We start from the raw sequence: 12,320 nt of genomic DNA on the forward strand, positions 1-12,320 counted from the left end.
TATAATTGCAGTCAGAAAAAAAATTACATCCATATCAACATTTTTATCAGCTCCGGACCTGTCGTTTTGGTCAAAAAATGAAAATTCTAAAACTTCCTGTTTTTATGCTTTAAACTCTAGGTACACATCCAAAATGTATTACTGAGTTGAAAGAAGTTGATTCTGGTGCATGGTTTTGAAACCGCAGTCAGAAAAAAAAATACATCCATATCAACATTTTTATCAGCTCTGGACCTGTCGTTTTGGTCAAAAAATGAAAATTCTAAAAGTTCCTGTTTTTCTGCTTTAAACTCTAGGTACACATCCAAAATGTATTACTGAGTTGAAAGAAGTTGATTCTGGTGCATGGTTTTGAAACCGCAGTCAGAAAAAAAATTACATCCATATCAACATTTTTATCAGCTCTGGACCTGTCGTTTTGGTCAAAAATTGAAAATTCTAAAAGTTCCTGTTTTTCTGCTTTAAACTCTAGGTACACATCCAAAATGCATTACTGAGTTGAAAGAAGAGAATTCTGGTGCATGGTTTTATAATCGCAGTCAGAAAAAAAATTACATCCATATCAACATTTTTATCAGCTCCGGACCTGTCGTTTTGGTCAAAAAATGAAAGATCGAAAAGTTCCTGTTTTTCTGCTTTAAACTCTAGGTACACATCCAAAATGCATTACTGAGATGAAAGAAGTTGATTCTGGTGCATGGTTTTGAAACTGCAGTCAGAAAAAAAATTACATCCATATCAACATTTTTATCAGCTCCGGACCTGTCGTTTTGGTCAAAAAATGAAAATTCTAAAAGTTCCTGTTTTTCTGCTTTAAACTCCAGGTACACATCCAAAATGTATTACTGAGTTGAAAGAAGTTGATTCTGGTGCATGGTTTTGAAATCGCAGTCAGAATAAAAATTACATCCATATCAACATTTTTATCAGCTCCGGTTCTGTTGTTTTGGTCAAAAAATGAAAATTCTAAAAGTTCCTGTTTTTCTGCTTTAAACTCTAGGTACACATCCAAAATGCATTACTGAGATGAAAGAAGTTGATTCTGGTGCATGGTTTTATAATCGCAGTCAGAAAAAAAATTCCATCCATATCAACATTTTTATCAGCTCCGGACCTGTCGTTTTGGTCAAAAAATGAAAATTCTAAAACTTCCTGTTTTTATGCTTTAAACTCTAGGTACACATCCAAAATGTATTACTGAGTTGAAAGAAGTTGATTCTGGTGCATGGTTTTGAAACCGTAGTCAGAAAAAAAATACATCCATATCAACATTTTTATCAGCTCTGGACCTGTCGTTTTGGTCAAAAAATGAAAATTCTAAAAGTTCCTGTTTTTCTGCTTTAAACTCTAGGTACACATCCAAAATGTATTACTGAGTTGAAAGAAGTTGATTCTGTGCATGGTTTTGAAACCGCAGTCAGAAAAAAAATTACATCCATATCAACATTTTTATCAGCTCCGGACCTGTCGTTTTGGTCAAAAATTGAAAATTCTAAAAGTTTCTGTTTTTCTGCTTTAAACTCTAGGTACACATCGAAAATGCATTACTGAGTTGAAAGAAGTGAATTCTGGTGCATGGTTTTATAATCGCAGTCAGAAAAAAAATTACATCCATATCAACATTTTTATCAGCTCCGGACCTGTCGTTTTGGTCAAAAAATGAAAATTCTAAAAGTTCCTGTTTTTCTGCTTTAAACTCTAGGTACACATCAAAATGCATTACTGAGTTGAAAGAAGTGAATTCTGGTGCATGGTTTTATAATCGCAGTCAGAAAAAAAATTACATCCATATCAACATTTTTATCAGCTCCGGACCTGTCGTTTTGGTCAAAAAATGAAAATTCTAAAACTTCCTGTTTTTATGCTTTAAACTCTAGGTACACATCCAAAATGTATTACTGAGTTGAAAGAAGTTGATTCTGGTGCATGGTTTTGAAACCGCAGTCAGAAAAAAAAATACATCCATATCAACATTTTTATCAGCTCTGGACCTGTCGTTTTGGTCAAAAAATGAAAATTCTAAAAGTTCCTGTTTTTCTGCTTTAAACTCTAGGTACACATCCAAAATGTATTACTGAGTTGAAAGAAGTTGATTCTGGTGCATGGTTTTGAAACCGCAGTCAGGAAAAAAATTACATCCATATCAACATTTTTATCAGCTCCGGACCTGTCGTTTTGGTCAAAAATTGAAAATTCTAAAAGTTCCTGTTTTTCTGCTTTAAACTCTAGGTACACATCCAAAATGCATTACTGAGTTGAAAGAAGTGAATTCTGGTGCATGGTTTTATAATCGCAGTCAGAAAAAAAATTACATCCATATCAACATTTTTATCAGCTCCGGACCTGTCGTTTTGGTCAAAAAATGAAAGATCGAAAAGTTCCTGTTTTTCTGCTTTAAACTCTAGGTACACATCCAAAATGCATTACTGAGATGAAAGAAGTTGATTCTGGTGCATGGTTTTGAAACTGCAGTCAGAAAAAAAATTACATCCATATCAACATTTTTATCAGCTCCGGACCTGTCGTTTTGGTCAAAAAATGAAAATTCTAAAAGTTCCTGTTTTTATGCTTTAAACTCCAGGTACACATCCAAAATGTATTACTGAGTTGAAAGAAGTTGATTCTGGTGCATGGTTTTGAAATCGCAGTCAGAATAAAAATTACATCCATATCAACATTTTTATCAGCTCCAGTTCTGTTGTTTTGGTCAAAAAATGAAAATTCTAAAAGTTCCTGTTTTTCTGCTTTAAACTCTAGGTACACATCCAAAATGCATTACTGAGATGAAAGAAGTTGATTCTAATGCATGGTTTTATAATCGCAGTCAGAAAAAAAATTACATCCATATCAACATTTTTATCAGCTCCGGACCTGTCGTTTTGGTCAAAAAATGAAAATTCTAAAAGTTCCTGTTTTTCTGCTTTAAACTCTAGGTACACATCCAAAATGCATTACTGAGATGAAAGAAGTTGATTCTGGTGCATGGTTTTATAATCGCAGTCAGAAAAAAAATTCCATCCATATCAACATTTTTATCAGCTCCGGACCTGTCGTTTTGGTCAAGAAATGAAAATTCTAAAACTTCCTGTTTTTATGCTTTAAACTCTAGGTACACATCCAAAATGTATTACTGAGTTGAAAGAAGTTGATTCTGGTGCATGGTTTTGAAACCGTAGTCAGAAAAAAAAATACATCCATATCAACATTTTTATCAGCTCTGGACCTGTCGTTTTGGTCAAAAAATGAAAATTCTAAAAGTTCCTGTTTTTCTGCTTTAAACTCTAGGTACACATCAAAATGCATTACTGAGTTGAAAGAAGTGAATTCTGGTGCATGGTTTTATAATTGCAGTCAGAAAAAAAATTACATCCATATCAACATTTTTATCAGCTCCGGACCTGTCGTTTTGGTCAAAAAATGAAAATTCTAAAACTTCCTGTTTTTATGCTTTAAACTCTAGGTACACATCCAAAATGTATTACTGAGTTGAAAGAAGTTGATTCTGGTGCATGGTTTTGAAACCGCAGTCAGAAAAAAAAATACATCCATATCAACATTTTTATCAGCTCTGGACCTGTCGTTTTGGTCAAAAAATGAAAATTCTAAAAGTTCCTGTTTTTCTGCTTTAAACTCTAGGTACACATCCAAAATGTATTACTGAGTTGAAAGAAGTTGATTCTGGTGCATGGTTTTGAAACCGCAGTCAGAAAAAAAATTACATCCATATCAACATTTTTATCAGCTCTGGACCTGTCGTTTTGGTCAAAAATTGAAAATTCTAAAAGTTCCTGTTTTTCTGCTTTAAACTCTAGGTACACATCCAAAATGCATTACTGAGTTGAAAGAAGAGAATTCTGGTGCATGGTTTTATAATCGCAGTCAGAAAAAAAATTACATCCATATCAACATTTTTATCAGCTCCGGACCTGTCGTTTTGGTCAAAAAATGAAAGATCGAAAAGTTCCTGTTTTTCTGCTTTAAACTCTAGGTACACATCCAAAATGCATTACTGAGATGAAAGAAGTTGATTCTGGTGCATGGTTTTGAAACTGCAGTCAGAAAAAAAATTACATCCATATCAACATTTTTATCAGCTCCGGACCTGTCGTTTTGGTCAAAAAATGAAAATTCTAAAAGTTCCTGTTTTTCTGCTTTAAACTCCAGGTACACATCCAAAATGTATTACTGAGTTGAAAGAAGTTGATTCTGGTGCATGGTTTTGAAATCGCAGTCAGAATAAAAATTACATCCATATCAACATTTTTATCAGCTCCGGTTCTGTTGTTTTGGTCAAAAAATGAAAATTCTAAAAGTTCCTGTTTTTCTGCTTTAAACTCTAGGTACACATCCAAAATGCATTACTGAGATGAAAGAAGTTGATTCTGGTGCATGGTTTTATAATCGCAGTCAGAAAAAAAATTCCATCCATATCAACATTTTTATCAGCTCCGGACCTGTCGTTTTGGTCAAAAAATGAAAATTCTAAAACTTCCTGTTTTTATGCTTTAAACTCTAGGTACACATCCAAAATGTATTACTGAGTTGAAAGAAGTTGATTCTGGTGCATGGTTTTGAAACCGTAGTCAGAAAAAAAATACATCCATATCAACATTTTTATCAGCTCTGGACCTGTCGTTTTGGTCAAAAAATGAAAATTCTAAAAGTTCCTGTTTTTCTGCTTTAAACTCTAGGTACACATCCAAAATGTATTACTGAGTTGAAAGAAGTTGATTCTGTGCATGGTTTTGAAACCGCAGTCAGAAAAAAAATTACATCCATATCAACATTTTTATCAGCTCCGGACCTGTCGTTTTGGTCAAAAATTGAAAATTCTAAAAGTTTCTGTTTTTCTGCTTTAAACTCTAGGTACACATCGAAAATGCATTACTGAGTTGAAAGAAGTGAATTCTGGTGCATGGTTTTATAATCGCAGTCAGAAAAAAAATTACATCCATATCAACATTTTTATCAGCTCCGGACCTGTCGTTTTGGTCAAAAAATGAAAATTCTAAAAGTTCCTGTTTTTCTGCTTTAAACTCTAGGTACACATCAAAATGCATTACTGAGTTGAAAGAAGTGAATTCTGGTGCATGGTTTTATAATCGCAGTCAGAAAAAAAATTACATCCATATCAACATTTTTATCAGCTCCGGACCTGTCGTTTTGGTCAAAAAATGAAAATTCTAAAACTTCCTGTTTTTATGCTTTAAACTCTAGGTACACATCCAAAATGTATTACTGAGTTGAAAGAAGTTGATTCTGGTGCATGGTTTTGAAACCGCAGTCAGAAAAAAAAATACATCCATATCAACATTTTTATCAGCTCTGGACCTGTCGTTTTGGTCAAAAAATGAAAATTCTAAAAGTTCCTGTTTTTCTGCTTTAAACTCTAGGTACACATCCAAAATGTATTACTGAGTTGAAAGAAGTTGATTCTGGTGCATGGTTTTGAAACCGCAGTCAGAAAAAAAATTACATCCATATCAACATTTTTATCAGCTCCGGACCTGTCGTTTTGGTCAAAAATTGAAAATTCTAAAAGTTCCTGTTTTTCTGCTTTAAACTCTAGGTACACATCCAAAATGCATTACTGAGTTGAAAGAAGTGAATTCTGGTGCATGGTTTTATAATCGCAGTCAGAAAAAAAATTACATCCATATCAACATTTTTATCAGCTCCGGACCTGTCGTTTTGGTCAAAAAATGAAAGATTGAAAAGTTCCTGTTTTTCTGCTTTAAACTCTAGGTACACATCCAAAATGCATTACTGAGATGAAAGAAGTTGATTCTGGTGCATGGTTTTGAAACTGCAGTCAGAAAAAAAATTACATCCATATCAACATTTTTATCAGCTCCGGACCTGTCGTTTTGGTCAAAAAATGAAAATTCTAAAAGTTCCTGTTTTTATGCTTTAAACTCCAGGTACACATCCAAAATGTATTACTGAGTTGAAAGAAGTTGATTCTGGTGCATGGTTTTGAAATCGCAGTCAGAATAAAAATTACATCCATATCAACATTTTTATCAGCTCCGGTTCTGTTGTTTTGGTCAAAAAATGAAAATTCTAAAAGTTCCTGTTTTTCTGCTTTAAACTCTAGGTACACATCCAAAATGCATTACTGAGATGAAAGAAGTTGATTCTGGTGCATGGTTTTATAATCGCAGTCAGAAAAAAAATTCCATCCATATCAACATTTTTATCAGCTCTGGACCTGTCGTTTTGGTCAAAAAATGAAAATTCTAAAAGTTCCTGTTTTTCTGCTTTAAACTCTAGGTACACATCCAAAATGTATTACTGAGTTGAAAGAAGTTGATTCTGGTGCATGGTTTTGAAACCGCAGTCAGAAAAAAAATTACATCCATATCAACATTTTTATCAGCTCCAGTCCTGTCGTTTTGGTCAAAAAATGAAAATTCTAAAAGTTTCTGTTTTTCTGCTTTAAACTCTAGGTACACATCCAAAATGAATTACTGAGTTAAAAGAAGTTGATTCTGGTGCATGGTTTTGAAACCGCAGTCAGAAAAAAAATTACATCCATATCAACATTTTTATCAGCTCCGGACCTGTCGTTTTGGTCAAAAAATGAAAATTCTAAAAGTTCCTTTTTTTCTGCTTTAAACTCTAGGTACACATCCAAAATGTATTACTGAGTTGAAAGAAGTTGATTCTGGTGCATGGTTTTGAAACCGCAGGCAGAAAAAAATTTACATCCATATCAACATTTTTATCAGCTCCGGACCTGTCGTTTTGGTCAAAAAATGAAAATTCTAAAAGTTCCTTTTTTTCTGCTTTAAACTCTAGGTACACATCCAAAATGTATTACTGAGTTGAAAGAAGTTGATTCTGGTGCATGGTTTTGAAACCGCAGTCAGAAAAAAAATTACATCCATATCAACATTTTTATCAGCTCCGGTCCTGTTGTTTTGGTCAAAAAATGAAAATTCTAAAAGTTCCTGTTTTTCTGCTTTAAACTCTAGGTACACATCAAAATGCATTACTGAGTTAAAAGAAGTGAATTCTGGTGCATGGTTTTATAATCGCAGTCAGAAAAAAAATTACATCCATATCAACATTTTTATCAGCTCCGGACCTGTCGTTTTGGTCAAAAAATTTAAATTCTAAAAGTTCCTGTTTTTCTGCTTTAAACTCTAGGTACACATCAAAATGCATTACTGAGTTGAAAGAAGTGAATTCTGGTGCATGGTTTTATAATCGCAGTCAGAAAAAAAATTACATCCATATCAACATTTTTATCAGCTCCGGACCTGTCGTTTTGGTCAAAAAATGAAAATTCTAAAACTTCCTGTTTTTCTGCTTTAAACTCTAGGTACACATCCAAAATGCATTACTGAGTTGAAAGAAGTTGATTCTGGTGCATGGTTTTGAAACCGCAGTCAGAAAAAAAATTACATCCATATCAACATTTTTATCAGCTCCGGACCTGTCGTTTTGGTCAAAAATTGAAAATTCTAAAAGTTCCTGTTTTTCTGCTTTAAACTCTAGGTACACATCCAAAATGCATTACTGAGTTCAAAGAAGTGAATTCTGGTGCATGGTTTTGAAACCGCAGTCAGAAAAAAAATTACATCCATATCAACATTTTTATCAGCTCCGGACCTGTCGTTTTGGTCAAAAATGAAAATTCTAAAAGTTCCTGTTTTTCTGCTTTAAACTCTAGGTACACATCCAAAATGTATTACTGAGTTGAAAGAAGTTGATTCTGGTGCATGGTTTTGAAACCGCAGTCAGAAAAAAAATTACATCCATATCAACATTTTTATCAGCTCCGGTCCTGTTGTTTTGGTCAAAAAATGAAAATTCTAAAAGTTCCTGTTTTTCTGCTTTAAACTCTAGGTACACATCCAAAATGCATTACTGAGATGAAAGAAGTTGATTCTGGTGCATGGTTTTATAATCGCAGTCAGAAAAAAAATTACATCCATATCAACATTTTTATCAGCTCCGGACCTGTCGTTTTGGTCAAAAAATGAAAATTCTAAAACTTCCTGTTTTTATGCTTTAAACTCTAGGTACACATCCAAAATGTATAACTGAGTTGAAAGAAGTTGATTCTGGTGCATGGTTTTGAAACCGTAGTCAGAAAAAAAATACATCCATATCAACATTTTTATCAGCTCTGGACCTGTCGTTTTGGTCAAAAAATGAAAATTCTAAAAGTTCCTGTTTTTCTGCTTTAAACTCTAGGTACACATCCAAAATGTATTACTGAGTTGAAAGAAGTTGATTCTGGTGCATGGTTTTGAAACCGCAGTCAGAAAAAAAATTACATCCATATCAACATTTTTATCAGCTCCGGACCTGTCGTTTTGGTCAAAAATTGAAAATTCTAAAAGTTCCTGTTTTTCTGCTTTAAACTCTAGGTACACATCGAAAATGCATTACTGAGTTGAAAGAAGTGAATTCTGGTGCATGGTTTTATAATCGCAGTCAGAAAAAAAATTACATCCATATCAACATTTTTATCAGCTCCGGACCTGTCGTTTTGGTCAAAAAATGAAAATTCTAAAAGTTCCTGTTTTTCTGCTTTAAACTCTAGGTATACATCCAAAATGTATTACTGAGTTGAAAGAAGTTGATTCTGGTGCATGGTTTTGAAACCGCAGTCAGAAAAAAAATTACATCCATATCAACATTTTTATCAGCTCCGGTCCTGTTGTTTTGGTCAAAAAATGAAAATTCTAAAAGTTCCTGTTTTTCTGCTTTAAACTCTAGGTACACATCCAAAATGTATTACTGAGTTGAAAGAAGTTGATTCTGGTGCATGGTTTTGAAACCGCAGTCAGAAAAAAAATTACATCCATATCAACATTTTTATCAGCTCCGGACCTGTCTTTTTGGTCAAAAAATTAAAATTCTAAAAGTTCCTGTTTTTCTGCTTTAAACTCTAGGTACACATCAAAATGCATTACTGAGTTGAAAGAAGTGAATTCTGGTGCATAATTTTATAATCGCAGTCAGAAAAAAAATTACATCCATATCAACATTTTTATCAGCTCCGGACCTGTCGTTTTGGTCAAAAAATGAAAATTCTAAAACTTCCTGTTTTTATGCTTTAAACTCTAGGTACACATCCAAAATGTATTACTGAGTTGAAAGAAGTTGATTCTGGTGCATGGTTTTGAAACCGCAGTCAGAAAAAAAATTACATCCATATCAACATTTTTATCAGCTCCGGACCTGTTGTTTTGGTCAAAAAATGAAAATTCTAAAAGTTCCTGTTTTTCTGCTTTAAACTCTAGGTACACATCCAAAATGTATTACTGAGTTGAAAGAAGTTGATTCTGGTGCATGGTTTTGAAACCGCAGTCAGAAAAAAAATTACATCCATATCAACATTTTTATCAGCTCCGGACCTGTCGTTTTGGTCAAAAATTGAAAATTCTAAAAGTTCCTGTTTTTCTGCTTTAAACTCTAGGTACACATCCAAAATGCATTACTGAGTTGAAAGAAGTGAATTCTGGTGCATGGTTTTATAATCGCAGTCAGAAAAAAAATTACATCCATATCAACATTTTTATCAGCTCCGGACCTGTCGTTTTGGTCAAAAAATGAAAAATCTAAAAGTTCCTGTTTTTCTGCTTTAAACTCTAGGTACACATCCAAAATGTATTACTGAGTTGAAAGAAGTTGATTCTGGTGCATGGTTTTGAAACCGCAGTCAGAAAAAAAAATACATCCATATCAACATTTTTATCAGCTCTGGACCTGTCGTTTTGGTCAAAAAATGAAAATTCTAAAAGTTCCTGTTTTTCTGCTTTAAACTCTAGGTACACATCCAAAATGTATTACTGAGTTGAAAGAAGTTGATTCTGGTGCATGGTTTTGAAACCGCAGTCAGAAAAAAAATAACATCCATATCAACATTTTTATCAGCTCCGGTCCTGTCGTTTTGGTCAAAAAATGAAAATTCTAAAAGTTCCTGTTTTTCTGCTTTAAACTCTAGGTACACATCCAAAATGCATTACTGAGTTCAAAGAAGTTGATTCTGGTGCATGGTTTTGAAACCGCAGTCAGAAAAAAATTACATCCATATCAACATTTTTATCAGCTCCGGTCCTGTCGTTTTGGTCAAAAAATGAAAATTCTAAAAGTTCCTGTTTTTCTGCTTTAAACTCTAGGTACACATCAAAATGCATTACTGAGTTGAAAGAAGTGAATTCTGGTGCATGGTTTTGAAATCGCAGTCAGAAAAAAAATTACATCCATATCAACATTTTTATCACCTGTCGTTTTGGTCAAAAAATGAACATTTTAAAAGTTCCTGTTTTTCTGCTTTAAACTCTAGGTACACATCAAAAATGCATGACTGAGTTGAAAGAAGTTGATTCTGGTGCATGGTTTTGAAACCGCAGTCAGAAAAAAAATTACATCCATATCAACATTTTTATCAGCTCTGAACCTGTCGTTTTGGTCAAAAAATGAAAATTCTAAAAGTTCCTGATTTTCTGCTTTAAACTCTAGGTACACATCCAAAATGTATTACTGAGTTGAAAGAAGTTGATTCTGGTGCATGGTTTTGAAACCGCAGTCAGAAAAAAAATTACATCCATATCAACATTTTTATCAGCTCCGGACCTGTCGTTTTGGTCAAAAATTGAAAATTCTAAAAGTTCCTGTTTTTCTGCTTTAAACTCTAGGTACACATCCAAAATGCATTACTGAGTTGAAAGAAGTGAATTCTGGTGCATGGTTTTATAATCGCAGTCAGAAAAAAAATTACATCCATATCAACATTTTTATCAGCTCCGGACCTGTCGTTTTGGTCAAAAAATGAAAAATCTAAAAGTTCCTGTTTTTCTGCTTTAAACTCTAGGTACACATCGAAAATGCATTACTGAGATGAAAGAAGTTGATTCTGGTGCATGGTTTTGAAACTACAGTCAGAAAAAAAATTACATCCATATAAACATTTTTATCAGCTCTGAACCTGTCGTTTTGGTCAAAAAATGAAAATTCTAAAAGTTCCTGTTTTTCTGCTTTAAACTCTAGGTACACATCCAAAATGTATTACTGAGTTGAAAGAAGTTGATTCTGGTGCATGGTTTTGAAATCGCAGTCAGAAAAAAAATAACATCCATATCAACATTTTTATCAGCTCCGGTCCTGTCGTTTTGGTCAAAAAATGAAAATTCTAAAAGTTCCTGTTTTTCTGCTTTAAACTCTAGGTACACATCCAAAATGCATTACTGAGTTCAAAGAAGTTGATTCTGGTGCATGGTTTTGAAACCACAGTCAGAAAAAAATTACATCCATATCAACATTTTTATCAGCTCCGGTCCTGTCGTTTTGGTCAAAAAATGAAAATTCTAAAAGTTCCTGTTTTTCTGCTTTAAACTCTAGGTACACATCAAAAATGCATTACTGAGTTGAAAGAAGTTGATTCTGGTGCATGGTTTTGAAACCGCAGTCAGAAAAAAAAATTACATCCATATCAACATTTTTATCAGCTCCGGTCCTGTTGTTTTGGTCAAAAAATGAAAATTTTAAAAGTTCCTGTTTTTCTGCTTTAAACTCTAGGTACACATCCAAAATGTATTACTGAGTTGAAAGAAGTTGATTCTGGTGCATGGTTTTGAAACCGCAGTCAGAAAAAAAATTACATCCATATCAACATTTTTATCAGCTCCGGACCTGTCTTTTTGGTCAAAAAATTAAAATTCTAAAAGTTCCTGTTTTTCTGCTTTAAACTCTAGGTACACATCAAAATGCATTACTGAGTTGAAAGAAGTGAATTCTGGTGCATGGTTTTGAAATCGCAGTCAGAAAAAAAATTACATCCATATCAACATTTTTATCAGCTCCGGACCTGTCGTTTTGGTCAAAAAATGAAAAATCTAAAAGTTCCTGGTTTTTCTGCTTTAAACTCTAGGTACACATCGAAAATGCATTACTGAGATGAAAGAAGTTGATTCTGGTGCATGGTTTTAAAACCGCAGTCAGAAAAAAATTACATCCATATCAACATTTTTATCAGCTCCGGACCTGTCGTTTTGGTCAAAAAATGAAAATTCTAAAAGTTCCTGTTTTTCTGCTTTAAACTCTAGGTACACATCCAAAATGCATTACTGAGTTGAAAGAAGTTGATTCTGGTGCATGGTTTTGAAACCGCAGTCAGAAAAAAAATTACATCCATATCAACATTTTTATCAGCTCTGAACCTGTCGTTTTGGTCAAAAAATGAAAATTCTAAAAGTTCCTGTTTTTCTGCTTTAAACTCTAGGTACACATCCAAAATGTATTACTGAGTTGAAAGAAGTTGATTCTGGTGCATGGTTTTGAAATCGCAGTCAGAAAAAAAA

The sequence above is a fragment of the Crinia signifera genome, unplaced genomic scaffold (genome assembly GCF_055691185.1).
Source record: "Crinia signifera unplaced genomic scaffold, ASM5569118v1 HAP2_SCAFFOLD_70, whole genome shotgun sequence".
Taxonomy (NCBI): Eukaryota; Metazoa; Chordata; class Amphibia; order Anura; family Myobatrachidae; genus Crinia; species Crinia signifera.